Source organism: Hemiscyllium ocellatum, chromosome 12, assembly GCF_020745735.1.
Source record: "Hemiscyllium ocellatum isolate sHemOce1 chromosome 12, sHemOce1.pat.X.cur, whole genome shotgun sequence".
Classification (NCBI taxonomy): domain Eukaryota; kingdom Metazoa; phylum Chordata; class Chondrichthyes; order Orectolobiformes; family Hemiscylliidae; genus Hemiscyllium; species Hemiscyllium ocellatum.
This window is the reverse complement of record NC_083412.1, coordinates 8,713,357-8,719,356: the sequence shown is the minus strand read 5'-3', so window position 1 is coordinate 8,719,356 and position 6,000 is coordinate 8,713,357.

Below are 6,000 nucleotides of genomic sequence, written 5' to 3'. Positions count from 1 at the left end.
CATCTCCTCTCACTGTACCTCCTGTAAAAACGCCATCCCTTATCCCAATTCCTAAGCCTCCATCCCACCTGCTCCCAGATGACCAATTCCACCTCAGAAAGTCCCAGATGGCCTCCTTCCTCCACGATAGCAACTTTCCTTCCCACGTGCTTGACAATGCCCTCCAGCGCATCTCCTCCACATCACACACCATTGCCCTTGAACCCCATCCATCCCAACACAACAAGGGCAGAACCCCCCTGGTCCTCACCTTCCACCCCACCATCCTCTGCATACATTGCATCATCCTCAGCCACTTGTCACCTCCAAACGACCCCACCACCAAAGATATATTCCCCTCCCTGCCTTTATCAGCGTTCTAGAAAGAACATTCCCTCTGTGACTCCCTTGTCAAGTTCACACCACCTACCAGACCAGACCCCATTCCTGTCACCTTCCCCTGCCACCGCAGGAAGTGCAAAACCTGCGCCCTCACTATTGCCCTCACTTCCCTCCAAGGCCCCAAGAGATCCTTCCACATCCATCAGAAATTTACCTGTACCTCTACCAATGTCATCTACTGCATGCGTTGCACCCAGTCTGGTCTCCTCTACATTGGGGAAAACAGGATGCCTTCTTGCGGATTGTTTCAGAGAACATCTCTGGGAAACCCACCAACCCCACTGCCCATGGCTGAACACTTCAACTCCCCCTCTCACTCCATCAAGGATATGCAGGTCCTGGGCCTCCTCCCTCACAAAATTGTTACCACCCAGTGCCTGGAGGAGGAACACCTCATATTCTGCTTTGGGACCCTGCAACCACATGGAATAAATGTGGGTTTCATTAGCTTCCTCATTTCCCCTTCTCCCCCTCCCCAAAGTTATCCCAGTCCCAAGTCTCCAACTCAGCACCGCTCTCCAGATGTGTCCATCACTCCTCCCTTTGACCTTCATCCACCTATCACATTCTCAGCTACTTCCACCTCCCCCCTAACATCACCCCCCCTCCCATTTATCTGTCAGCCCCGACCCACAAGCCTCATTCCTGATGTCAGAATCATTGATTCTCTTGCACCTCGGATGCTGCCTGACCTGCTGGGCTTTTCCAGCACCACATTCTCGACGACAATCAACCATCACCTCTAGTCCAAACAGATTTAGTTTGAATATTTCCATCACAGGTCAGTAAATCATCACTTTTTCACCTGTTTCTAATACCAGATCTCATCTTTCCATAGTGGCACAGAGTGCTCCTCATTCAATTCCAATTACATTCAAATCTAATGGATGGTTAAGAAGACTAGAGAGTCATAATGTTGAAGAAGACAGCACCACGACTGAAGAAGAAGACACCAAAGGAACAAGATGGCAACCTGGGAAGAATTGGATATCTCTCAATTCTGATTTGAAACAACACCGATCATTTGACAGGATGGCTGAAAGGGTTATGACATTAGCTGTGAGTTCAAAGCCTGCACTGTCATTGGATGATGAGGAAATGGGCTCATTCTCATTTAAATTTGCTCAACACGGCACAAGTGACAATGCCTCCACTACAGTAAATGTAGCCCCTTCTCCTGCCAATTCCATCACCCTACAATATAAAAAGGAGTCTGCAAATGTCATTTCAGATGTACTGCCATCCAGTGACCCCATCCCTGTTTGGCCAATTAGTGGCACTGCGTTACCTACAACAACTCAACATCATGGAATCCTAACTGTGCCAAGTCCAAGACCTTGGTACAAGTCTATGAGTGTACCAACTGTGGCAATGCCTCCAGGTGTGGAATCTCTGCACTCTCCAACAAGTACACCTGTCAATCCATACACAACCAAAGGTATCCCCAAAACAACAGTCCCCCTTGATCCAGAGATGGAAATGACCAGCCACAGTCAGATGGGCATTCAGATAAAGAAAGAGCTAATGTTTACAGATCAAACATTGCCAGAACTGAGCACATTCAACTTGCAAGGGAACTTTAATAATCCGAATCAGATTGAATCTACAAACCCTCTGAGAGTAAACCTGGTGGATTTAGATCAAGCAAAGGGAAGGTCCATTTTGAGAGAGAGCCTATCAGGTTCAACTAACAGGAAGATTGCCAGAACATGGGCCAATCACATCATGCAGAGTGAAAGCTGGATAACCGGTACAGTCACTGGTACTCCATCAGAGGGGAGCACTCCAAAACTCTCTGAGCCTGGACTACAGAACGAACTGGTGGAAATGAGCGTGGTGGGTCAGACTGAACCAGCACACCTTAATCTACAAAGACCCATTACATGCCCCTCGCCACCTCTGCCAGACCATGGCATAATCTACTTCCACAATTTGGCCAGAGCATCATCGTGGCAGTACAAATACTACATACAGTACGCCTGTATTCCAGGTTATAGGCTGGTCCATGGAGACCAGCTGAGCTTCTGTCAACACAATGGCACTTGGAGTGGAGAGACACCAGTCTGTGTAGGTTAGTGCACCAGGTCATACTCAAAGCTTACCACTTGACAAATTGTCTCTTGATTTCTTGGGAACACTATTTAGCTGCTTCAGTGTTGGATCCAAGATTGGATCAAATTGTTCATTAAAGAAATGAATAAAAATACTTTAGAGGGGAAGTTAGGGAGTTTCCAGTTGTGGGAGAATTTGACCAAAATTGACACAAAACTGTGTGGAAGCCTCATCTCCAGCATCTGCAGATCTCACTGTCCCCTACCTGACTATGGAGGGGTTGACAGTCTTTACTCTGCAAACGAGCCAGAGATCTTGAAAATATATGAGGTGCACTTTAAACACTTCCACCTTTTAAAATACTTTGGGGAGGGGGGGTGATGGCAGCAAAATAAATTCATTTTGGTTAAACCAATCAGGTATCAATGAATAACCCCCCCCGGCCGCTCCATTCCCATTGGCAGGGAAGGACAGTGCTCCTTGAGAATGCACCAATGGCAGGAGTGTTAGAAATGGGGTGGGATGGGAAGGGAGGACATGTGATGAAACCTCTAGGAATACACCCAGTTAGAGTTGGCAACACCACTGAACCTTTGCCCAGTAAGCTGCCAGCATCATTTTCATTGGCAACAGAGCCACAGGCCACCCCCGTGTAAACCTGAACCAATCATCAGTAGGTAGCAGCAGGTTCTGATTAGTTAGACTTGACAGTCGGACAGTTTGATCCATCGGAGTTAGGGTTAAATGCATCAAATAATAATCAGCGCTTCCAAAGGCAACTCAGCTCTGTTGCTGAACAATAAAGAGTCTACCTGATGGTCAGCGTGTACAGTTAGAGGTTGTTACTAGCTACAGATCACAAGTCAGAAATTTTGCTCTGTACTTTCAATGGGCCAGGGCTATTTAGAAGGCAGGAGCCCCCACAGATGGGAAACCAGCTCTGCCAGCCTCTCCCTGGTGTGATATCCTCCACTGGGAATGATATTTGCACATGCATGTTCTCAAAGCTTCCCAATGGGCCAAACTGCAACAGATGCCAGGAAAGAGCCAGTGGTAGATCCTTTGCTCCCTCTACCCCACTCTGACACTCAACCAAATGATGGCTGATCTCAGTGTGGCCTTAATTCCACTCTGCTGTCAGAAATCTGTCTAATGTGACTGTAATTGTGAATATATTCAATGACAGACTTTCCACTGCTGTCAGAGAGAATTGCAATCATCATCACTGTCTCAAATTAAATTTCTCCTCCCTTCCACCTTAAAAACGGAGATCTCTTGAAACTCTACCCCTGTCGTTCTAACTCCTCTCAGCAATCACCCTGTCAAGCCCCTAATAAGCATCTTGTAGAGTCCTAGAATTCTTTGTGCACAAAGAGGCCCTTCGGCCCATCACATCTATACCTGTCATCAAACATCCATCTATTCTAATCTTAGTTCCAGCACATGCCCTTACATACTATGGTGTTTAAAGCATGTTTTAATGGCTTGGGTGTTCCTGCTTCCACTACCCTTACAGGCAATGGGTTCCAGATACCCACCACTCTCTGGGTGGTGAAAATAATTTCCTCAAATCTCCTGTAAACCTCCTGCTCCTTACGTTAAACCTGTATCCCTGGTTATTGATTCCTCTACCAAGGGGAAAGCTTTCTCCCTACCGAGTCTGACTATGCAACTTGAAACTTTGCACATCTCAGTCAGAACTCCCTCAGCTTGCTCTACTCTAAGGTAAACAACTCCAGTCTATCTAACCTCATCTTCATCGCTGAATCACTCTGTTCCAGGGAACCTCCTGGTGAATCTCCTCTGCTCCCTCTTCAATGCAATCACATCCTTCCTATAGTGCAGTGACCAGAACTACACACAGTGCTCCATCCGATGTTATATACCTAACCGATATTATATACAGCTCCATCACTACCTCCTTGCTCTTATATTCAATGCCTTGTCTGATGAAAGCAAGTATCCCACATGCCTCTCTAACCACATTATCTACCTGTCCTGCTGCATTCAAGGATTTATGGATCTGCACACTCTGGACCTTCTGATGCTCTACCATTGTCCTACCATTTGATATGTATTCCCTTGTGTTGTTAGTTTTACTAAAATTATATCACATTTTTCAGGATTAAATTCCATTTTCACGCTGTTCAGCCCATTTATATCAACCTGTAGTCCCGGGCTGTCCTCCTTTCTATTTACCATAACACCAGTTTGTGTGTCATCTGTGAACTGACTAATCATACCTGAGGCCTGATATCCGCAGACTGTAATTGGAACATGAGCAGGTTCCCTGTGACTGGGACCAGACATGCTACCACAGGCTGAGGATCAGTATGGGCCTGGTCTCAATATATCATAGAATCTCTACTGTGTGGAAACAGGCCATTAGGCCCAACAATTCCACACCAACCCACCTAAGAGTAACCCACTCAGACCCAGTCCCCTACCCTATTACTCTACATTTATCCCTGACTAATGCACCTAACCTACACATCCCTGAACACTGTAGGCAATTTAGCATGGCCAATTCACCCATTCTGCACATCTTTGGAGTGTGGGGGGAAACCAGAGCACCCGAAGGAAACCCACGCAGACACTGGGAGAAAGTACAAACTCCACACAGACAGTCACCTGAGGCAGGAATCAAACCCAGGTCCCTGGCACTGTGAGGCAGCAGTGCTAACCACTGAGCCACCATGCCAACTCAGTAAAATCCTCTCTCTGTCAGCTGTTCACCAGCTTGGAACTCAATCCAGCCCTTACCTGGTGACTCCAGACCCACAGCTTGATTCTGAACCACCCTCTCGCAAGGGTCAATCCTTTCAAGGGCAACTAAGGATGGGCAACAAATTTTGGCCTCCCGCCAGTGATTCAAAAAAAGAGTCAAAACCAAAGTTGACGTTCCAATTAGACACAATTTCACACTGAGATGTCGGCAGTGAGAGCAGACCTCTCGGGAACTGGGGCCATGTACTCAATGAGTTTCAGCTGAACTATCTGTTTCAACAAGTTTGAAAGGTGAGGCGTGATGGTTCAATTGTTTCTACTTGTTGTTGCAAATGTGAATGAGTTGGTTAAAGGAAAACTTTGTACATCTCCAGTAGATGCTCCCATGCATTGTATTCATGATTCTGATCCTACAGATATCAACGAGTGCTGGGAGATACCCAACGGCCAGCAGACGTGTGAATGGCACTGTTTCAATGTCCCTGGCTCTTTCCGTTGTATTTGTCCCCGCGGCTACGTATTGAACGCTGACATGTATCACTGTGAAGGTGAGCATTTCCCTTCCCATCTGTCTCATTTGCTGGGGGTTTGTGACACACACCTGAGTGGGAAAGGCTCAGTTCACAGGCTCCATTTTATCCTGTGACCAACCATTCATGGGGCAACAATATCTATCCTAGTGCCTCCCCTCCAAACCCCCAGCCCAGTGATGGGGAGCATGGAAATGGGAAGAATACTGTGGTTTCATCCCCAAATTCTATCATCTCCACTGGAAGTAATGTTGAAGCGGGACAGACTATGGTTGACTTTCCAACCTTGTGGTGAAGCTGAGGCTCTTCA